This window comes from Vidua chalybeata, chromosome 9 (genome assembly GCF_026979565.1).
Source record: "Vidua chalybeata isolate OUT-0048 chromosome 9, bVidCha1 merged haplotype, whole genome shotgun sequence".
NCBI classification, from domain to species: domain Eukaryota; kingdom Metazoa; phylum Chordata; class Aves; order Passeriformes; family Viduidae; genus Vidua; species Vidua chalybeata.
This window is the reverse complement of record NC_071538.1, coordinates 7,641,492-7,665,673: the sequence shown is the minus strand read 5'-3', so window position 1 is coordinate 7,665,673 and position 24,182 is coordinate 7,641,492. Positions and strand designations below refer to the sequence as shown.

General features: G+C 39.8%; 2 long non-coding RNA genes across 3 annotated transcripts in view; one reads left to right on the top strand and one right to left on the bottom strand.

Annotated features, from left to right (window-relative positions):
- LOC128792575 (uncharacterized) overlaps nucleotides 1–24,182 on the top strand; it is a 145,770-nt gene that overhangs the window by 37,962 nt on the left and 83,626 nt on the right. The window contains exon 4 of one of the 2 annotated variants that reach the window (XR_008432451.1): nucleotides 19,922–20,040. The exons of the other annotated variant lie outside the window; for it this stretch is intronic. This is a non-coding gene — a long non-coding RNA (uncharacterized LOC128792575). Of the gene's footprint in view, nucleotides 1–19,921; nucleotides 20,041–24,182 lie in introns of those variants that run through there. 2 annotated transcript variants of the gene reach the window in all.
- On the bottom strand, nucleotides 4,185–22,415 carry LOC128792577 (uncharacterized). The gene is made up of 3 exons (XR_008432454.1): nucleotides 22,341–22,415; nucleotides 9,303–9,440; nucleotides 4,185–5,180 (listed from the first exon to the last, which is right to left on the bottom strand). It is a non-coding gene; the product is annotated as an uncharacterized LOC128792577 (long non-coding RNA).

Sequence of the window (24,182 nt, the reverse complement as noted above, 5' to 3'; positions counted from 1 at the left end):
GATAATACATTGAGGTATTAAGTGCAGTGGGGTTTGTTTGTTTTCCCCACCTTCAAAAGGTGTTTATGGAATAGTAGAAAATTACACAATTTAATATTTGAGCTCAGAGGTAGAAAGGGAAAAAAAAGAGTAAGGTCACTGAAAACAGGGCATATTTTTTCTGTACAAGTAGAGGTCTGTGTTCTCATTTTGACTTTTTGACTTAAGCCCATCCTGCAAAATGTCTTCAAGAGTGCTCTTTACTGTGAGTGGATGTTGCTGAGCTCCATTTCTAACCCAGACCTCATATAAAACATTCAAGGAAGACTAAGTCTAATTTAATCCATTACATGACTGTGCAAAATTGCTTAACCGCATCAAAGAAGCGAAGGCATCTACCCTGGGACAGACATTGTCAAAGAGCTTTCAAATGCAAAATACAATCTTACAGGTGATTTAGTCGTGGGAATGCAGCACTGAGTGTTTGCTCCACTTCTGCCTCTCCAATCAAAACAATGGAGCCACTATCAGAGAAAGAAATATTAGAACCATTTTCCTTATTAACTTTTCTTATTAGAGGATATTTAGTTGTCTATTTATCTTTTCTTTTTCTTCATTTAATCAAAGCAGTTTTGTAAAGGATCCTTATTAGTAATAAGGCTTCTTCCAGGGGTGAGGAGACATTTTAATTCTTTTTCTTAAGTAATAAATTTAAATACTGATTTGAAAAAGGAGGAGGGGGAATTCTGAATGAAGTGATTCAAATTCAATTCTGAATGAAGTTTCTTTCCACAAAATCCAGTAATTCTTGCAAACGTAATATTTTTTCCGCAACTAGCTCTTGCTTGTTAGTCCCTGAACATTGTTTACTGGTTGAAAAAAAAAAAAAAAAAAAAAAAAAAATGTTTTGTTAATGCATGTTTACATCTCATTCAATGTTTAAGCTGGTAAAGTGCCCTGACAAAACCCTCAAGATTTGGGAGTTTTTTATGATTTGGTGAGTCCTACTTCAGGCAAACACTACCATAAAAATGACCTTACTTCAGTGAAACTCAACCCCATTTTTCATTATTTTAGTCTGACAGTCTGACATTGGACCTGTAGCAGAGGAGTGGAATAGCTGACACAAACCTGAGAAGTTTGGCTCAAGGGTACCTCACCTTTGTTGTCATTTGCAGGCCTTTGAGTCTGGGGCCATTTACATTCACTGTCAGAGCACAAAGGGGATGTTATGGGTAATAACAAGACCTGGAAGGGGCCCAGCCATGACCCTTCCCCAGGCACATCCTGGAGAGTGGTGGCACAGACCTATTCCTCTCACCTGCCTCTGATCACCCCCTGGAACAGATTGATGTTGTCACATAACCAGGCTCATTTTGGATACCAGGAATCTTTATGAACCATTAATTACTGAGGGTCCAGCTCGCTGACATCCATCCCACACCATCTGAATTGCCTGGATCCTCCTCCATAGCTTCATTTGCAGGCGAGCTGAAGCATAGCCAGCCCCCCAAGGCCGGCAGTGATTGAAGGGGGCGGAGTGCCCGGGAGCAGGGAATTATCCTTTGCAGCAGAGTGGGAGCGCCCCTGCAGCCTGCACCTCCTGCCTTGCACACAGCCACAGAGCATACAAAACATAAACTGGGGCTGACAGGGAGCGCCAGGATTGATGTTACCTGAGGAGTTCTGTGCCCTCAGTCCAGTTCCTGTGTGCTGTAGTGGCAGAAAGGAGGCAGGCAGAGCAGCCCAGATGTATTTTTCTGAAGCACTAAGTCTTTGCTCAGAGCATAGAAAAGTCTAGAAGTCCCCACTCTGAAATAAAGGTGAAACTGAACAAAATAAGAGTGTCTCAAAGAAGATATTTGTGGGATTTCAGCACTCTTCTTCTATGAGGAAATTTTGACAGAAACATGCTGGTTTCAAAGTCCTGTAAGTGCTGATATAGACCACCAAGATGTTGTTTGATTGCAAAAGGAATAGTTTGTGCTAAGCAGTGGCAGAGCAATTGTCAGATATATGGGACTTCTCTTAACAGTCTGCACTTTCCTTGACTGGATCCAGAATGTGTAAATCTGCTTAGTTTTTTTATTTTAAGATAACAATGTCCACCAAAATTACTGGTGATTTGCAGGTGGCATGTACTGTGTAGCTTTTAAGGATTGTATGTAGTAGTGCAGTTGTTATTTGCTCTCATGTATAGTTATATGCTCAGGTGTGAAGGTGTTTCTGTTGTGCACAGACTGCACAACTCTAAATGCCAGCACTCCATGGAGATGGAATTTCTTCATCCCAGACAATGTGGTGGCCTGGAAACAAGAGCTGGCACAGCAGTGCAGGTGCAGTGGGAGGTGTGGCTGCACAACACCTGCACTGCTGCAGCACAGGTTCAGTTGTGCTCCTGCCAGGAACACCTGGCCAATCTCACCTGCCTGTTGTGATCACGTTTTGGCTCCAGCGTGAATTAACACTGGGGCTTTAGCAAATGTGTGACAATTACAGCACAATGCTTCTGCAGCAGAATCAGGCTGGGTGCAAGCAAGTTCTGAATTTCTCAGTGGATGAAACTGATGTCCATATTGAATTGCATTTAAAAACAGAAATCCTTCCCCATTCATTGCTAATTGGAGGAAGCAGATTATAGCTGCCAAAACCACAAGTCAAATGCCAATAATTTAAAGCACAAAGTAACTGAAGTAACAGACATGCTAACCTAGATATTAGAAAAATTGTGTAGGAGGTGTTTTCCAATTCTATTTTAAGCTATATAAAATTAACACTTCATTAAAATCCCTGAAACATCAGCTTCAGGGCTAAATTTAGCTTGCACCAGCATAAATCCAAATCACCTCTCATAAAGCAATAATTTTATATAGATATAACCAAAGCCTAATTTTGTCACTTTTGAAAGTGCAACCTTGTAGCCATAGAGATGGCAGCAGAATTGTGAATTTGGCCTTTTAATAGCAAAGCTCTTCCATTCGTGACTAAGTATGCAAGCTGCCCATCTACCTTAATGTAGAGAGGCAATGCAGAGAGAATGAGAATTAAATTTAGGGGATCCTGATTCTGAAGGGCAAGTTTTAGCAAATATTAGTAAATACTGTACTTGGTAACCTTCTAAACTAATCAGCTTCTGGAATACAGTCCCACTGCTTGTTTCCTCAAGATCCCTTTATTTCTACTTCATGAGCTAGGTGCTGATGAAACACCCTGCCATGGTATACTCAACACTGAGTTATTTCCTCTTTCCAGAAAATACTTAATCTGGACATTTGGTCTTGGGTGCATTGGAAATCTTGCTGGAAAATAAATACAAATACAGACTGTGAAGTCTCTCTGCTCTTCAAAGAGCAGACTGTTGTTCTCCCTATCACCCACAAAAGTACATCAAAGTATTGTATCCTCCTTATGTTCTTCCTGGTGATCCTCCAAGGATTTTGATGTTTAACACAGACCCTTGTTCAGAGTTGGGATCTTAAAGCCTCAGTTAACTGCTGTGTTTGACAGAAAGCAAAAATCTTTATATGCATTTTGAACTGTCCTGTGGGGCCTTAAGTGTTACCTTGCTGCTAGGTTGTCTGGAAAACCCATGAGAGAATGGTGGCTTTCCTTTCCTTAGGTATTTCTGGTGTAGTTCTCTTTTCTCCCTTGTAATCTAGGGGGTTCTTTTCATAAAGAATTAAAGTTTCAGTAATAGAAATTTTGGCTGATTGGTAGTGCCAAAAGTTTCTACTGGAAATCTTGCAGAGAACCTGCTTAAATGATCACACAATCTTCTGCTTGTTTGTTTGTTTGTTTGTTTGTTTGTTTGTTTGTTTTTGTTGTTATTGTTACAGATAGTACATTTATTGCTGAATAAAAAATTTTCATGGGTACAAGGTGCACACTTCTTACATGAACAGCTTTTGGTGCACTTGGGTAGTCTGAGGAACAGGAGGAGTACATGGGATGGTGCAGAAGCCCCAGCACTTGCTTCCTGGAGCATATGGTGCTTCTGGTCTGCAGGACACGTGTCTGTGTCTGTAAGAACTGAGCTACAAAATGCAGCCCGTCACTCTGCATATGCTGCTGCTTATGAGTCCTTGCAGTGGTTAAAGATGGTATAATTGGCTGCAGGAAGTGTAAGCCTCTGTCTCATACAGAAAGAAAAAATCCTTTATGCTTAACAAGCCTTACATCTTTTATTTCAAGTTGTAGCCGCTACATTATCTCAGTGCATGCAGCCACTGGAACCATAAAGAGCACACTGAGTGAAGTATCCAGTGTGGGGAAAACACTGGGAGATGTGGACGTGGTCTCCAAGCTCCAATTTGCCAAATTGTGTTGTTCATAACCTGTAAGTTACAGTGCACTAACTGACGAACAAAAAAGCTTTTATTTTATAAGTATTTGTGTGGTTTGGGAACCAAACAAACCAATTTTGCAATTTGTGATTGCTTAATTATGTGATTGGAGGCCAGGCCTGTTGCAGATAGCAAAACAATTCTAATTCTGTCCCACAGTGGAAGGTTTAAAAGTATTTTAAAAGGTTTTACAGCATTAAAAATGCACCAAATATTTTGTTTATTGCTGGACACAATGAATGACATGCATTCTGCATTGCATATCTTCTCAAACAGCAAAGTTTTGGACAGTTTGGTAGACACTCAGGGAGAGGAAAAGATCCATGCCCAGTTGCCCAGAGTGCATTTCATAGCAGTTTCCTGTCCCAAACCATGTGTCTTCTCATGACTGTATTTTCTATATGTACTAGGAGTAATTTCTTTCACCTGCTGGCCAGGCTGCTGCTCCTGAACTATTCACACATCCACAGCAGTTTGGCTGCCCAGGGAATTTGGAGGGGGACAGGAGGAAGCTTGGCTTTGCTTTGTCCACTGCACTGATCAGAGGTGGGATCAGAAAGTACCGTCTTGGAGCAGCTGCCAGTTGCTGCTCTCTCCCCAGAGGTAGAAAGATGTGATTTTATGTAACAGTTTTCTCAAGTTCATGTGCTACCTTTACTTGAATAGCAGTTGTCTGTTCCTTTGGCAAAAGAATAACTTCAGCTGCAGGCTGGGGTTTGTCTGTTGTAATGGAGTTGCAGCTATGCTGCGAATCATTCTCTGATTCTTTCTGGACTCATTATGAATATATCAGAGTTTGGGCTGGAGAAATCAGATTGTTCGGTGTACTGGGGAGCTGAGTTGATTCCCTGTGGCTCCCTAAAGAAAAGGATAAAAGAAGGAAGCTTGGTGAAGTTTGCAGGAAGGACAGATAAGATGCAGGCAAAGCTTTTTTGTCACTGCCATTATGGCATCTGCTGACCCAAATGCCCACTGTCACACAAGGGAGCAAACTATTATTGGAGAGTAATTACTGCTGTGATGTCATGCAATTAACTTGAATCACTTGTGCTGGCTGGAAGGTGGGAAGGGAGGTAGAGACGTGAAGCCTTTCTTCCTTGTGCTGCTGTTTTGCAGACTTGCAATACATGAGGAGAGAAAGCGATTAAGTCAAATTTAGACCGACGGTGCATGTAAATTATATGTTTAATACAGAAATGTGCACCATTATGAATGCCATGTTCAAACTCTATGCTAACCCGTAAGGAGTGCTCGTCTATGTGATAGACAGCACCAAGGGTCAAGTGTTTAAATAACAGTCTGCAGAAATATGATTCTTAAGTTACAGAAGAAATAATAATCTTATCAGTCCTGAAACTGAAGGAAAATTTGTATCAATAACCACAAAGAGACAGTTTCTCAACTCCAGTTTGGAAAAAAAAAAAAAAATGGAGGCTGCCAACCTATAAATTCAGGGGCTCTGGATATTTTCTCCTTCACAGGGACGACTTCCAGCTCTGGAGTGCCCAGCCAGAGTAAACACGCAGCCTCCAGCCCACCTTCCCAGGTGATCCCATCTGCCCCGCGGGGCTCCCAGTCCCTGAGCCAGCACAAACAGCCTTTGCTTCCAGTCCCAGCCCAACTCCAGATCAGGCAGCCACCAAGGGGAATTCTTGGGATATGCATCACCGAGCTGCCATAGTGATACTGCTTAGAGCCAGGGACCTCCCCCAGACCACTCTTACCTTGTTCTCCTCACGTTTCAAAACTTCTACTCCAAAAGTGCCCAAGAAATATTTTGAGAAAAGATCCTACTGCCCTCCTTAAAGAGCAGAATCTCCAAGGCTGTGCTTACTGTTACCTATGGTTTGCTATAAAATGCTCCACTATTTTCCCACAGCTGGGCACAGTGGAAATGAGCAATAATTAGGAGCAGGGCAGATGACCTTCTTTTGAACTTAATGGTTCCTTTAAACTTTGATGAAAACTTATCTTTAACCTTTATCTCTATTTCTTCTTTTGGAGAGGGGGTGAAGTTTTGAGCTCTTTTTTTTTTTATCCCTTGTCATTCTTTGCTGAGGGAGAGAGTACAAAATTGACTGAGAAAGGAATTTTATTCTGTAGCTTTTAAAGAGGGCAAGGGCATTGCAAGCAATGGAGATTAAAAAAAAAAAAGAAAATGAAACTATAAAGAAGTACTTGACAGTGTCTCTTCTGCACTTATTGGAATATGCTGCTCAAGCTAAAAGAGAGGGCAAGAGGTAATCTGCTCTGCTATTTGCTTTTAATATGATCATGTTTCTGGCTCCCACTACATCTAATGCTGCTTGTATCGTTCAAAAACACACCTCATTATCTCCTGGTAAATGTTGAGCTGCTGCAAAACCAATTGTAGTGGGTAGAATACCTCTGAGGTCAGGGTGTACATGAAATATGTAAGCTCAAAATATGTTTGCAATCAGTGACAATACTGCCTGCTAATGTGTTATTGCACCATTTGTCTTGCTCTTGGTCATAAATATTTTGCTTCTTAAGCTTTAAGGCAGCTCTATATCAGAGACTAAGTTTCACATAACTGGTTTAGTCATTGTTGCTCTGACATTTATCTTGGATGCACCAACTTGTGTGTAGTCTGCTAAAATCAATACATAAAACATGTAAACTTAGTTGGAGAAGAGTGGGTGTCTTTTAAGCTTTTTTTCATATGGTAAGTAGAAGGCTGATATGAAAATCGTGCAGCTAATTTAAACAAGGGTGAGGGAGAAATTAGATTTTGCTCTCTGAGCCTCATTTTCAAGGAATGAAAAGCTCAGTCCAGGTTCAATGCAGCATTCTCGGAGCATTGAACAGAATCAGTCTTTGTTCTTCAGTGAAACTTATCTGTGGAGGAGCTGCATAACTTCCTGTGAAACCCAGCCCTGCAGATGTGCTGTGCTCGCTGTCCCTCTGCTTTTGCTTCCTTTGGTCAAGGAGTCAAGAATGGACACTTTGTGCTGGAGTGAAAATGATGCTGCCTGGTTTGCCCTCTGATGAGCTGGAGCCCTGCTCACCAAAGGGACATGACTTCCTGCCAGTTACTCTGCTGTTTGTTTATTTGTCAAGTGGAATGGGATAGCCCTCAGTGAAATCAAAGCCTCCCTCCTCCAAACCTCGGAAAAAGAGGTAGCAGGTTCTTGAGCAAGTGCAAACAACCTGAACTGATGCTGTAAATGCATAAATGTAGGCACTAAGCAAGAGGAGAGAGTGGATGTGGTAGACAATAATTAAATAGTTTAGCTCTAACAAGCATATGACCAGAGTTCAGGAGGTAGCTGATCCACTTTAACGAGTCAGAATATCTGAAAGTGAATTGTAGCAAATTAAGACTTTAAGTGGTTGGGCTATAAACCAGAATAGAAATTGATTTTCTAATAGTCTTGCATATTCCAAATATCCTTAAGTGCTTTATGTTTTAAATAGAGTAAATGCATAGCAAAATGAATTGCCTATTATGCACCAAATAGTACATTTGTTATTAAATCCTAGAACAAGACAGATTTTACCAGTATCTTTTCTCTAAGGATTTATTTAGCATAACATTTACTTTCTAGAATGAAATTGTCCAGAAATCAAATCCCCATTCATGGCCCTTATGTGTTAGGTGCAGTATAAATAGAGTTAATAAAATACCTGCTCCAAATAATCTGGGGTGTTAGAAGGCAAAAAGCACAGGGGTTAGTGAACACATCTGGCTTTCTCAGTTTGTCTCTATATATATTTGTGTTATATTGTCCCAGCTAAGAGGGATGAATCAAGCATTTTCTGACTTGTAGATTGCCACAGAGGTGGGTGTGGGAATGACCGAGAACTCCAGTGGGGCAGGGCAAGGGAGTTACAGAATGAAGTGGGAGGAAAAAGAAACCAGAAATACACTGAGAATGAAAGCAGGCCAGTTGTGGAGCAAGAGAGGTCTGAGCAGAAGCGTGGCTATGTGGAGAGATGGGATTACCTATGGGATAAGTTTGTGATGCTACTGAGTGCAGCTAAGACTGCTGAGCAAGGTGATCTAGGCTGGGGAAACTGATGACTGCAGGTCTGAGAGACAATGAAGTGCAGAAAGAGAAGGACAAGGGGATGTGCAGGGGTGAGAGGATGGGACTTGTAATGTGTCCCATCCCAAGGGAACATGGAAACATGCAACTACTGTCAGGGAAATGCTGGCAGAGGCATGAGTGGAGAATATGAGTGCAGAGTCACTGGATTCCTGTGGAGCTGTCAGAATAATGCAATCTGATGAGACACTTAAGAGCGACACAGTTTCGTTTTCTTAATTTTTTTTTTTTACTTGGTTTAAATTAATACAAAAGCAGTTAGAGTGATGTATGTTCATAGTCTGTGCAAGTGTTTTGCATTGTTTGATACATAATACTTGCCCATTTTCTCTAATTTCACATTGGTCCAGGCAGCCTTCCCAGTAATGTATTCCTGGCTCATATTTGTGGTGTGACATTTTTGATAAGTATTGTCTGGGTTAATCCACTGTGGAATCATGGTTTGGATGGTGCACCAGAGCACTGGTTTCCCAACACAAATAAGCTGTAGTGAATGTTGTTTCCCTTTAGGAAGGTGATCACTATATTCTTAGGTGAAGCAGCTACAAGGAGAAATCTGACTTTGTGTTTATTTAAAAGACAAAATGAGACTTTTTAGGCAAAGTACTATCCATTTCTGATTGGAGAGGTTGCGGCTGTGCATAAAGATGTTGAGTTCTCTTGCCCCTTTCTCTTTCTGCCTCATTTGGAACACATTGACGTACTGTAGGTTTGGAAACCCAACTCAGTATGAGGTTTACATAAACTGCTCAGTAAAAAGCAGATTACATGCTTTACAAGTATATGCAAGCCATATTCATACCCCTGTATTCCCTTCTTAGCAAACAGTTTTTTAGTCTTGCTGAAATACAAATTACTTACAATAAGCTGAGCCTCTGTGCAAAGGTTAGAGCCTGAAATATGCTCTTACCCACTACATGGTGCTGTTTGTCTGTGTTGTCTCATGCAAACAAGAAATTTTTTCTCCTGCTTCTTATTGATCCGAGTAGGTGAAGGAAGAAACACCTGATTTATTAGTCATTGGTCCCTTTTCCTGAAGACTCAGCATCTGAAATAAATTGAATGGGGTTAAGACTGTACTTAGACCCAGACACAATTGTTTGTGTGCCTTGTCTTTACAATAAGAAAAAACTCAGAAGCAAATTCAAAATGTCATTAATGTCATGCTATAAATAAACAAAATGCTGCACAGATAAGAGAATACCACATTTTCCATCTTGGAAATAGCTTAAAAGCCATTAGGTACAGGATAAGATATAGAAGCACAGATTTAGAAAGGAAAAGTAAAGACAGATAAGTGCTGAGGAGCAGAACAAAAAAGCAATCTGTAACTCTGATGTTTGGATTTTCCATCCTGACATGAAAATATTCACTCCAGAAACAGGAGGAGACACCAGTATTACTCGGTAAGATGTTGTGCCTTGTTCTGTCTGCCTCTGAAAAGCATTCTCAAGGAATGGGAAGCTGATCTCAGCTGATCTGATGGTGTTTCTCCCATGATGGGAGAGCCCCAATGGCAATTCTGGGTCCTCTGTTTCTCTCCAGGACCAGCAGGAGTGAAGTGTCAGGAGGTTGGATGGGAAGCATCAGAGCACCCTGCATTTGGTGTATGCCATGGCCTGATGTATATCTGTGGAGTCAGATATTACAAAGAACTGCTCCTTCTGCATCTCAGATATCTCAGGAATCAGGGAGGTGTAAAACATTATTTCTGTGCTTTTCCTCTATTTTTTTTTTTTTTCTATTTTGCAGCAAACAGCAGTCAAAGGAACTCCCTCTGTCTAGGCTGTCTGCAGCCCAGTAGATAAGAGAGCAAACACCTCCCATAGTGACAGGGACTCATTCCAACCATTTGTTTTGAGTTGAATGGTAGATCTTGGAAAACATGTTTTCCATTCATAAAAAGAAAAAACTCTACTCTTGATACTTTCTAATGCCATCCTCTGGAGGCTTGAGGGCCATGTGTCTCACACCCTTACTTTGGAGGTCTTGCTTTTATAGACTTTGTTTTTCACTCCCAGAGATTTATTATCCCAGTGCAGAAACAGTCTGGCTATGCCTCGACAGTGGAAATGCAGCCATCTATTTGCTAAGAACAAGCTTGTGGTTTACCAGAATATTTCTGTTTCCTTCTGAGGTTTCCAGCTAATGAAGGGGAATTTATCCAGTACATTTATTGACATTAAAATAAGAGTTGCAGTCCATAAATAATCCCATTGTTGTTTTAGTTTGCAGTTTAAAACATTTTGTCAGCAGCATTGTCGTCCACTGTGACTCAGCTTGTGTTTGTGCTTGTAGTATTAGAGCTGGTAACACAGACACACATTCCAGCTGTTCCCACCAGGAAGGTTTCAAAGCACATTTTGAAATAATTCCTGAGCTTTTCAGCACTGAGCACCTTTGATTCCAAGCATGGAGACAAGTTCACAGCTATTCCTCAAGTGACATCTATGAAGATAAAAGCAGCCCCCAGACTAATTTCTGGGTTTGTGCTAACTCCTGCCAGCACAGAGAAGCAAGAAATCCTGTAAGGGACAGGTGAAGTGGCCAGAAAAGAGCCACCTCCTGTTTTACCCACTCCCAGCAATGCACCTGGCCCTGAACCCCCTCTAAAGGAGCCTTCATAGACAGAAGTGTCATCTTCTTAGTGGTGGATCCCTGCATTAGGAAAAGATGGAGATGCATGAAGGGACATTCTGCAGTCCCTGCATCCTTCTATTTCTGTTTTCTAGAATGTTAACCAGTTCTTTCATATCTATCAGCCAGCTTTGCAAAAGAAGGTCCTTTAGCATGAGGAAAAAGTCAGATCTTCAAAATTAAGGCCATAAAGAATTACATTTGTTATATTGTCTTGTTTTAATGGGAATTCCAGTGGATACAAGAAAAAATATCAAATAATTTCTACATAACACCCTCTTTGCTGGCAATACACCATGTGCTGAATAAGACTTGATTTTCAAATATGCGAAGTAATCAAGTTTCATAAATTCTAAACTCATGGAAAATTTTCAACTTGATTAGTTGAAAAAGATTTGCTCTTCTTGGTATGTTGTTTATTATCAGCTAAGATTCCTGCAGATTTTTAAAACCTGCTTCAAAAAATATAAGGAGCCACACCAGAAGACCTACATGCTACAGACTTCATCTCCAAAATTCCTTTGTTTCTATGATCAGTTAACTGGAGGGGTGAAAAAAAAGGGTATTTAGAGTGATGTTTTTTGAATGAGCTTCATTCAGAGTTTTCTCTTACATGATGTGATGTCCAGTGCCATAGATTACACAGGAGTGTAAATATGTCTTTACAGTCACAAAAGGGTTCTCTTACTGTTAAATATTCAGTAATCCGGAGCCACTTCAACAGATTATGCCTGACTTGCTTGTAAAATTTGCTTACACAGAGCTCAGCCCTGCCAAAGCATTTCTCTAGATATTTACCTGCAGTGCTCAGCCTGCTGGCTGCCAGTCAGCTGGTATTAGCAGGAGGACAAGTGTGACACTCAAGAGGTAAAGCAAAGAAATTGGCAGGTATTTAAATAGATGTATGAGCCAGCAAACAGGAGTGGTTTTAATATTAGTAGCATTTTAATCTTGTTCTCCAAACAAAAGAGGATTTACTTATTCATGGCTCAAGAATTACAAATTAATGTGTGGAACTGGAGTTAGAACTGAGGGCACTGGAAATTCTTATGATTCAGTGTATTTATTGTTTTAATTGTTCATATTTCCTTTGCTTTGAGGGATTTGGTCTTTGAGAGTAACATGATGGTCACTGCCACATCTGTCTTGGATTCCTTATTCCTTAAGAATAGCCCTAAGCAGAGAGTGTTACAGAAGTCTCTCATTAGGAAGGAGTAGTCTCAGTCTTTCATGTAGCTGTAGATGATAAAAGGCACTGATTTAGCACTGCTGCCTGAAAGTCCACCAGCACTGCTGAACTCAGTAGGTCTTGTCTAAGAAAGCCATTTCCAGAGAGGTTTGAGGACTTGTCTGTCCCTTCTGGTTAACAATAAAATCTTTTTTTCCACTATGAGCCACTTGTAGCAAATTCTTATCCAAAAATTGAAGAGCAAGTAAAAACAAAAGGATAAATTCAGATATTAGTTTCCTAGAGTATGTGAAGCTTCAATCTTTGAATCCAAAAGTAGTCCTGTGGCATTATCTACAAACTAGTAAGTGACCCTTGCCTGTGCCTGCGCAAATAGTTGCGGCCTTAGCAAGCACTGGCACTCAGCATCCTGTGTCTGAACAAGTAAATGACAGAAATGTGCAGAGTTTCTGCATTTTCACCTGCTGGCCTTACTCTCTTCCCATTCCCTGTAGCTCTTAAATATTAAAGCTGGCTGGAGCAATCCCCCCAGTTCCCGCTTGAGTTCTTTGGGTCCTTCTGCACCCCTTTCTTCCTGACCTACGTGGAAGCAAGCTTGCATGGAGAGATTCTGAAGGGTTACTTCTCACAGCATCAAACAGCCTGAAATATATTTTACTCATGGCAAAACAAGGCATCCTAAAGCTGGGCAACATGTGCAGCTATAGCAGATGTTTCTGGATACACAGAAAATTTGGAATGAGGTTATGATTTATGTTAATATCAGCTTAGCCATAGCTCAAATAATGTCCTGGAACAGAGATTATCAGTGTCCAGTTGCACCTCTGAAATACAGAGAAAAAATAAAACCCAAAGAAGGGGCTCATCTCATAATCAGGTTTCAAGTGATTCAACAGTTGCATTTAATGTGTTATAGCATCCACTCATGAAAATAGTTTTAGACCTGTAAAAACAGTTTGAAAGGGACTAAGAAAATGAATGGAACAAGCTATTCTGGATTTTCATTTAGGATGGGATTACTTTTGAATGAATAAATCCTTTAGGAATGGGATAGTGAATCATTATGGCAATGTTCAGCAACTGTGCCCTCCCTAAGCAAAGACTTAAATACTGCCCCACCTCTGGTATGTCAGGGATCTTTTTCCTCATGTTAACTTACTTCCTTAATTATGTACAATTGATTTGCCTAAGAGTCATATTGAGATTATCATATGACATGAAAACTATCAAACATTGTTAATTGTAAAAAATTTTATATCAGCCAATCTTGAACCAACTGGCTATCATATAGAATTTAATAAAAAAATGAAAATTCTGTCCTCCTGAATAAGATTTTTTCCAATTGGCTGGCACACAGAATGAATTCATCATATAGATGCCAATTTACAAATATGTCCAATAATAGTAGGGGGAGCAACTGTTCCACAGCTCTGCCAGTGTTCATCAGACACAGTGACAGTAGCCACATCATTAATCTCATGGTATATTAGAAATAAAGTCACCGGAATGGAATGGTGTCAAAGGATAAATGTTTCCCCCTTTGAAAATAAACTTCTCAGTTTCACCTCATTGTGTAGCCTTTTTTTTTTCCTTTCCCCCTCCCCCTTTTCACCCGCCCTCCTATAAATCCTTTGGTTTCACCTGGCATTTAGGTAACAGTAGGAGACCAATATCCTGTGTCAGAGCTCATTCTACAGTTATCAGTTTAGCATACCCTTAAATCCCCACGATTGCTGTGCCAAGACCAATCCTTCCTCTGCGAGGTTAAACATATGCATTACATATTGAAACAATGTAAGTAGCATGTAATTAGCGCTGTTTATGCATTCGCACTTTAAATTATACTTCTAAACCTATGATGTTTTTCAAGGCACTTCAAGTTAGAGAGACTTAAATGAGCATTCATCTTGTCATTTTTAACTTTATTCATAAATAACCCTCTAAATATATTTGAATGGTTTATTACATTAGAGCCCATGAACTGATGTACACATTCTTCCCTAAGAGAATATAGTTCTTAATAAAACATCCTTTAAAATTATAAAACCCGTGAACATGGCAATTAAATTTACAAACAGTGTCATCAACAACTTTGACAAAAGATGTTTGAAGAGGGGGGAGTGTTGGGGGGCCTTTTTTCTGTCCTTTTTTTTTTTTCTTTTTTTTTTCCCCTCCTCTTTTTTCCCCTTTTTTTAAAAGCCTTGTTCCATAAGGATTATAGCTCCCCCGCTGTTTGGAAAAGATAATTTCACTTGTAACACTAATAACTTGAGCAGGGAGAAGGCTGGCTGGGTGAATGGAATGCACTTCACTGCACATCTTGGCTTCGCTAGAAATCGGAAACAGATGGTCCTTGCGGCTGGCTTCCCACTCGGGCCCGCTCAGTGCCAGCCTGTGGTCGTTGGCTGGTTGCTGCTGGCACTGTGTGACTTGAACATAGTAGGACAGTGGCAAAAGAAATCAAATCTTTTTCATTGAGCACCAAACTGTAATGAAATTTGACAGATCTGACATTCTATACCCAACATCTAGTTAGAATATATTAACCTTTTAGTTTTCTTGAGCTCCTCTCCTACTAGTTATGAATCTCCTTATTAAGGGGTTGCAGTGGCTCTGGAGATAGCAGGAAAGCAGTATCTTCTGCATGCCCTCTAATGCTAGAACCCAAAATACTTAATACAAATAGTAAAGGAAGTGTGGGGCTTTTAACCCCTCCCAAATTCTTCTACAAAAAAAACCTGTGCTTGTAATAGAAATAGTGGTTAGGCCCTTTTGTTCATATTTAATTCTAGGGAGAAAAAAGAAAATAATAGTCAGGTATTCCATCCCTGTACACTCAGTATTTTCTGTGTATGTTTTGTATCCCCACCCCACTGGGGCACTGATGCCTTTGATCCAGCTGCATCCAAACTGACTTTGTGATTTCAAATACTTTCATTTCAAATTCTATGAATTTGCATTTGCTTAGATGGTACAGATTAGTCTAGGGCAGGATTCCTCCTTTCCCTCTAAAGGCTTCTCTCAATATATACTTGATATTGGCTTTTTTTAAGACCCTGCTCAGTCCTTCTTGAGGTCATGTTGGCTGTCACGTGGGCCTTGAGCCAGCCAAGTGTGTGCTCCTGGGGAACAGGGACCTCTCATGGGTGAAGAGCATGTTGAAATGTTGTACTGAGTTATGGTCACAGATTAGGAAATAGTTGGTTATATTTAGACTTAAAAATAAATCTGGTTTATGTTCCTTTGCATTTTGGGTTGATAGAGAAGAATTTTTACTAATTTTTTAAAAATGTTTGTATGTGTCATTCCTTCGCCTTCAGTCCTTTCATCTGTTCCTCTTGTTTCTTTCAGACATGAAGTCACAGCACTGTCTGTGATGTCAGTGTGTTTCCATATTGACAGACCGTTCTGTCAGAAACAAGATCTTGATGCTTGTTTCAGATGAGGGAAAAGGGGAATACAGATGGTAGGAAGAAAATCAGAGGAGTGAGAGGGGAGCAGGGAGAAACACACACAACAGAGCTACAGGGGGAAATGCAGAGTCCAAACCCAACCTTTCCTGCAGAGGGCAAAGGACTACTTTCCCTGGGTTCAGGAAGATCATCCAAAATGTGTGTGTAACATTAAGCAACCAGTAGAAGCTTTACCATTGCGCTCGTTTTGGCTTGGGAGTCCTTGAAGGTGCAGCAGCAGTGGTCACATGCTGCTTCTCTCCTTGTTTACGCCTTCAGCAACAGCAGATCCTCTTGATTGAAGCCAGGATTATAGGATTTCCAAAAGCTAGATCATACTCGTTGTCAGCAACTTTGCATCAGTTCAGAGGCTGCCCAAAAATCAACTGCCTGCTCTCACGTGGCTCTTGAACTAATTGTCACTATTCAAGATAAGGAAATCCTCCTTGTAACTCATCGAAGTTGAGGCTTCCCAAGGAAAATGCCTCCAAAATTAGGAACAGATCTAAATCACACTGTTGCAATGAGCTGAAGAGGTTCTGAACAATTGCAACTGGAGATGCAGAGGGAGGCAAAGGGAACAAAGAGAGGGTTAATGAGCAATGGGTACCGTGCAAGTAATAGATAATCTAATAACAAGGTCTAAGATCCTAAAGATGTGTCTGGCACTGGGAACTGCCCGCAGTTCTGCCGCGTTTCTTTTACCGATGTGAACAGTAGAAGCCAACATTTGGAGAAACCACCCACTATGCCAACATTTCTAATGCTCTCATGCATTCGGGTTCCAGTAGACTGTAAAATGCCAGCTTGATACAGTCATCTGAATCAATATACTTTATTAGCCTTTTTTTAGCATTCTTTCCTGGTTCCGTGCACTTGATAGGAACAACAATATCCTGATCCAAACTTGCGGCTAAGGGAAGATAGAGAGGCCTGCTTGTGCTGTGTGAGCTGCGGCAGGTAACTCTGCTCAACAATTAAGCAAATTATTTGTGGGTAGTTGGCCACTTCTCCAGTAGGAAGTTGGAAAGAAACTGGCAAGTACTTCAACCCATTGCTTGAGGCCTAAAGCTGTCAGAACACAAATCTCCTGTAGCCCACAACATACACACCTAACTTATTTCCAACTTGAAATGCCACTCTATACTGAAAGCATTTTTATTTTGCAGCTGTATCTGCACAAATGTCAATGCCACACGAAGGCTTTTTCTTCCTTCAGAACAGATCTGATTTAGAAGCAAATATCTTTGTTGCTTATTAGTCTTTGGAAGGCATCGTTTTGTCCCAGTACTATTCACAGGGAGTGTTGTGCAGAATGCTGATTGACAAGAGTTAAATTCAAAACATGTAGCCATTTTCTGGTGTGTGGTTTTTTTCCTGATTGAAGGAAAACTACTTAGATGTTTGTTTCCAAAACGGCATCTGTCAGCAATCAAAGGGGAAAAATTGCATAAAACAAATGCAATTGTTTGGAGTAGCATTTCCTGGATCATGTTAAATGCTTGATTTGCTCCCCATTATGCTCACCAAATAATTTTATTTTCCACAATAATTGCAATATTTAACATGTTGTATTTAATCTTGTTTTAATGCTATTAACAACAGCCGCTTATGAAAGGAGTAATTGCTCTACGGGTAAGAACCCACCATCCCCAGCATCAGAAAGAACAATGGCAAAGTTAACTGCACCTAATTGTTCTGAATTTAAAACACTGTTAACCAACAGCACTCCTCATTTCTTTGCACATAACCACTCCACTGTCAGGAAGGAAATGGTTTCATGCTTCTGTCATTCATAATCTGAAAAGTGTTTGTTCTAAAAAAAATATTTAGTTGGTGTGTTTACAATTAATATTGGGAGGTAAAATCATATGTTGGTATAGGAAGAAGTGGGTAATGCAGCAATCCAGAGAAAGTTGGTCAGTAGATCTCTAACTATACCAGGTGCTAAAACCCCATATAGAATACAGATTTATCAGAACTTGCTCGGAATGACATGCAGCACAACTGGATATGAAATACTAAATAAATAATAAGCAGGGTGAGTAAGATGATGGGTTTGAGAGGTAGGAGCAGAGAGAGAGCAGAAAATTGAATCTGACACCAAATCAAGGGCTGATTGTTACTAAGAGTTTTGCTTTGTATTTTGTGTGACTATTTGGAGAGGGAGGGTTTTTTCCAATAAGCAGTGAGACTGAAAGGACAGGTAGTGTTAGCAAACCTGCAGCAACAGAAGACAATAAATACTTTGGCTAGCCAGAGCAAGGACAGTTCCTGGCACAGTGTCCATTTTTTTTTTCTGGACTCAAAATAAAACTTAACACTTCCCATGCTAGTCAGACCCTTTTCTGTAAATAGCAGTGGGATTGTACCTGCTATCTGGAGCTAAAAGTGCAAACTGGGATGCTGTAGTAGCATAGATAATTCACTGATGTATAGTCCAAACAGATTGTAAGACTGGGGCAAAAAAACCCCAAACCCCTGCGTATTACATTAGCAGTTCATACTTACACTGAATCATTTGCTTATCATCTCACACATCACAGAAATGCAAGGGTATTATTGAAGCTCAGTAAAAGTTAGTTCTGTCCTGTACTGAATGGCAGTTCTGTAATCTGTGCAGCCCAGTATTACAATTTTGCTGTAGCCAAATAGTTAACAACGGTTAATACACAAAATAATCCAAACAAGAATTGTGCACCCACGAGCTCCTTTCTGATACAAACAGAAACGAATATTGTTTAAAATCGAGTGGATGTTTTTAATACATTTTCCTCTTGTGTCCAAATCACAAAAAGATTTGTGGAGTGTAGCTGTTTCTGAGTGAGCGAGTTGTATCAGCCATAGCTCCGCAGCCCTAAGAAATATTCCTGGCGAGAGTGTGTTTGCCAGTTCAGAAGTTCATTTTTTCGAGCACTTGAGGAAAGGCTCTACTGTATAGGCTGGAGTGCCCTGTCAGGGACTCTGGTGGTCACAGCCGAGCAACCGTCGCTCCGTGTGACACAGCGGGGTGATTTAAATGGAAAGCATTCACTGCCTGCTTAATAGTCAGCTGTCACAAAAGTAATACTTCAGTTGGGTTTACAGTGCACCAGGAGAAGTGGGAAAATGAGATGAGAAAATCTATGATTATCTCTGGCTTTGCTAGGCAGGAAAAGTTTTTAAAATCAGACAATAACATAATTTCATAACTTTTCAAAGCAGTTTGTTTTGGGACTGTCTTTTCCCAAGTTATCTGTCAATTCCCCACGTAAATTTTGAGTGTGGCAGAGAAGTTTTGCAGGAGGGAGAAACAAACCTCTGTGAGTTTGGCAGCTGTCACCTGATGGGATTAAGAAATGTAACATTAAAAACCACTTTTAAAAAAAGATTGTAGCAAAATTACATTTTACCAATCTATAAAAAGGGGACTGTTCAGCTCTTAGAGGGCACTTTGAACCTTCATATGAAAAGTCATTCATTTAAATAATATGATCTGATATCTAAAATCAAGAAGCAATAAATAGCCAAAACTTGAGCTTCTCAAAAAAACACGAAAGATCATTTGATTCCTTCAGAAAGAGTCTATCACTGGATTGAGAAATTAACTTGGACAGTTTATACTTTTGTTTTGCCTTTCACTGCTTAAATTATTATATGCACAATTATGAAAGAAAGAAAGACGCAATCTTTTTTCTTTTTTTGCTGTCTTTCCCCCCCCCAGTCACGTACATGAGAAAAGTAGCTGCGATAAACAGATACTGAATCAGACTGAAAGTCTTTAAAAAAAAAACACCCAAAACATTGCATGATAGTCTCTAAGCAGTTCCATCTGTCAAGCAGAAATTTTAGGCTAATAGCCTGTGGCGATCTCCCTCCACAGTCCACTACCTGCCTTTGTCCTACTAAATCTCTTTATTCTTCTTAAAAAATAAAGAAGAGGAAAGAAAAACCTTGCAGACCAAAATCATCTGAGTGATGAAGCCCTAATTTTGACCGCCTCTCTTTGATGTTGAGCAGTGGGTTCTTATTTAAAAAAAAAAAAAAAGAGTGAGTGAGAGGGGGGGAGAGAGGGAGAGAGAGAGAGAGAGAGAGAGAGGAGAAGACAGTGCTAGGAGCAGATGACTTTTCATCTCCACTTCACCTTGCCACTGGGTCTGTGAGAGATTGGTTCATTGTCAAGGAGATTTTTTTTTTTTACCCATGATTCCATATGGTATGGACCGGGCTACATGTTGCCCAACATGCCAGTGCAAATGTTTTCTCAATTAGGTGTCTTATCTCCCGTGAGTTAGCATCAGATGAAGCTTGCTGACAGCATAATGGCAGGGAAAACCTCCGACGGCTCCATCAAATGGCAGCTCTGCTACGACATCTCGGCCAGAACTTGGTGGATGGTGAGTTGGCAGCAGGGCTGCTTTTTTTTTTCTCCCTTTTCTACTTTCCCTCCCTCTTTGACAAAATGTCCCAGACCTCACATTTATCAAATTAACATTTGATTTTTTTCACACTCTTCAGTAGAGCAGCCTCACACTTGTCCCACTTGTGTGCTTTCCCCTGTGTAACAGGAGACTGTTAATGTGCACTACAGTTTCCAGAGGGAAGCTTTTTCAATTCTCCTTAAGGGAAAAAAAAAAAAAAGTATGCAAAGAAGTAGTTTGAAAAAGCCTTGTTGTGCAGAATAACTTGTCTCAGTCGGCTGCCTAACGCTCAGTTTGTTTTATTTTATCTGCTGCTTTCCAGCATCCGTGTGCGCGTGCATTTTTTAGCATGCAGTATTTAGTAAAAAGGGAAGGTGGAAAGTTCAGTCCGTTACAAAGCGAGTCGATCCCTGTAAAAGCCTGGAACGGTGCGGTCGTGGCGTGGTGTAAAATCATCACGTGTGAGAGGAGCGCGGTTTGCGAGGTGCTGCCGTTCATCCGAGACCCTGATCTAACTTTTCCCTCCGCTTGTTTGCGTTAGAACAGGTTCCCGGGCTGTGCTGACCTGGAGCCATGTGTTACAGATCCCACATAGTCTGGCTCTAGCTGCTTTTGGGCACAATTAAAGTTTCAATAAAGTCCCAACGTGCTCCGTAGAACGAGTTAACTAGCATGTCATGGTCAGCCGGGCCAGACAACCTTTGACATCTTGAATCTATAAGAGGTATAGTGAGTTAGGAGGATGCACAATAGCCCATTGTAGCAGAAGATGCAAGTCCTGTTGCGAGGAAGAGAGTCCTCAAATCATTACTGCCCTCGTTAGCGTGTTGTCCGTTAGGGATTAATTCGTTAGCAGCGCATTTTTAGTTTTCTGTAATTATTATTCTTGTGGCAAGCGTGAATTCTTCCAGTGAGAGGAAAAGTTTGCTGCCAGGACAATGAATGTATTATCCGCTCCTAACTGGACCGTGAACCTCAGCTCATTTCACATAGATATCAGTTAAAAAAGGACTGGCGAGTGGAATTACAAAACAAGGCATGATCACTTTCATTGTATGATACGCTGAAACAAGTCGGGGGCTTTCCCTCCCCCTCGCCGCCCCGGACCAATTTTGGTATCATTTGGAAAGTTTAAGACCTCAGAGGACTTGAAAGACTTTTAAAAGTGAGATCCGGAAGGATTTTATTCTGCAGCTTGGTGGTAGCCATTGTGTATATCATGTGGCTTGTATTTAAAGGTGTTTGGGCTCGGGGTTTTCCCTTTTTTTTTTTTTTTTTTTTTTTTAAACTCTTAATTTTTTAAAGTGTCTATTAGAGGTTTGCCAGCGGTTGCCAGTGAAATGTAACATACAGTGTTTGGTTAACGGGAATAGGGAAGGCTAACCACTTTACTTATAGTACTGATTTTCCAATTAGACTTTCTGCCAGGAGAAGTTGGAGGGGGAAGGGGTATTTGCATGCACATAAACTGTTGATTATTCATGTGACTTTTTTTTTTTAGCTTGTTAAACCCCTGTAAATAAGGCTATTGATTTTTACTTATCGTTTTCAAAACAAAGTTTTTCAAGTACCTGTTTTAGCCACAAGATTTATATCATGCTGTGATTTTGCCTTATTCCAAGCCATTTGTATATTTTATTACCACTCCTCTTTTATTGTCTATCGGCTGCTTTTATGATGAGGTACGTCCGTGTTTATTATTTAATAAGTATCCTCAAATGTTACTAGGCAGTTATTAGCACTCTAGAGAAAGTGTCCAAGGAAGTTTCATTTCAGTCACATCTATTTCACAGATGTTTTAGTGCTGTGAATATAATATGTAAAAATCCTGGAAACGTTTAGTAATGCACTTGCCTAAAAATAAACAGTTTTATAACCACACATGCTGTTGTTTAGATTAAACATTGCAGAAAGTTCTCCTTAAACTTGAACGTCACACCATTTATTTTCTAACAGAAAAAAAAATCACTTAAATAGCCTTTTTTTTGTAGAAGTTGTGGTAGATAAGAGACGTTATTTTTAGCTGAAGTGAATAATTCAAGATCTTTACAATAGATGTGTTAATTGCAAATAATTTTCATACAAAGTTTCAATTATTGATGGAGTAATAAACAGTTTTTCATACATTATGAATCTAAAACACACCACAAAAATAGTTTTTTTTTTACCCCCCCCCCAAACCTCATCCCATTTGCCACATTCTTTTCATCAAAAGTAAGCTAGAGAGCAGATTTTAATGTTTTAAAGACAAATAAAGCTTTGAAAATTACCTCATGCATCGTCTGGCTGCACAAAATCTCAGCTGCACAGTGCTAAACTTCGGTTTGGTACTGCCAGCATACAAAGAGATGAGTGAATACCCCTTGCACCCATATGGACTCAGCTGCCAGCACTGGGATATGCAATTTTGCTTTTTAATGAATCGTAAACAATTTGTGTGTCAAGCGAGGGAGTTTGTTTTTTTTTCTGGAGCAGGTTCTAAATCCATTTGAAGCTATAGCTGTGTACTGTACTGGAGCATTATGCCCAAATTTAAAGGTTCTGTGTCACTGGGATGAAAAGACCTGTTATAATGAAAGAAACGGCTTTATAAAAGGCTGGGTGTAGTAATCTCTCTCTCTTTCTTTCTTTCTTTCTTTCTTGCTTTCTTTTTTTCCCTCTCTCTGTCTCTCAACCTCACACTCTCCCTCTTTCACCCCAGTCTATAGCATGTTTATAGCCAGCTCTGGAGATAATGGAGATTGGTTGATTGCATGATTAGTAAAATGAATGGATTTTAGCATTGGGCAAAGCAGCTTGCAATTTTGAAAGGTGGCTTTAAATTGCAGAGTTCTAATTTTGACCTTATTTTCTTTCATAGATAATCTTTATTAATGCTCCTTTAATTCATTTTTCCTCATCACAGCTAGTTTTTCACCACAGCCATCTGATGGAATGGCTAATATATTTTATCTTACTTGCCAAAATAGCAAGAAGTCAAAGTAAAAGAAAAAATGTTTCAAACTATTTCAGCAGAAGCCCGGGATTTGTACATTTCAGTAATAATTGCACTTGTCTCCACTGTTTTAAGGCACTCTTACACCTCATCTATTTTTTTAATGCTTTAATCAAGTAAATGCAGAAACAGTTATTATTCTGTCTATATTGTAATGTGATGTTTTAGCATGAAATTTCCCCCAAATGCTGTAAATTTGTGTAAGAAGGAGTTATATATATTTTTTAAATATATATATATATATATATAATAGCAAATAATTTAGCCAATATAGGAACCTGAAGATACGAGGTGAATTTGTTGGAAAAATGATCATTATTTTGTTTTCATTGGCACTTTCAACTGAAATTTGCTGCTGTCATAGAGACACTAAAGGGTTAGTCATAGAAAAGTTTCAGTACTCTGTCTTGCATTTGTAACAAATATGTGCAGCTGTGCTACTTTTATAAACATTTATTTCAAGCTGATTATTTTTTTAAATTATTTGCTCTAGCAAGCCAGTATGATGTGACCATAATATGTTTAATAAGGGATTGTCTGCAAAATTCCTTTGCACGGGGTTATTGAAATAGATGTGCAGCAAAGGTATATACTGGAGGGAAAATCCTCCATGGCAAAACAAAATTAAAAATCCCAAATTGGGCTAAATTCTGCTCAAAGTTTATGCTGCCACCAGCCTGAAGTTGCTGCATTGGGAGGAGTGGAGCGACTCCAGGTTTGCTCACCTGAGCGACTGAGTTCCAACCTGGACCCATAATTTGAGTTATCTCCGTCCAAACTGTTTCAAACCCCCAAACTGTGCTCTTTGTGAAATATCTGAAGGGGAAAAAAAAGCCTCATTAATAAATAAGAAGCCATTTCAAATGACTCTATGTATGAGCAAACTGCTGTTATTGAATGCGACAGTTAAAGCAGCTCTTCCAGTCATTTCCAAAATAATTATTTTCTAATTTTACTGTCCTGCTTTTGATCCACAGTTCAGTGTGAATGTCTTTATTTTCTGTCGAAGCCATGAGTGAAACCAGAATTTATTAAAAATAGGCAGCCTAGACTTAAAATGGCAATTTAGTTACCTTAGAGGTTATTAACATCATTTTTTTACTGAATCTTTTGGTGA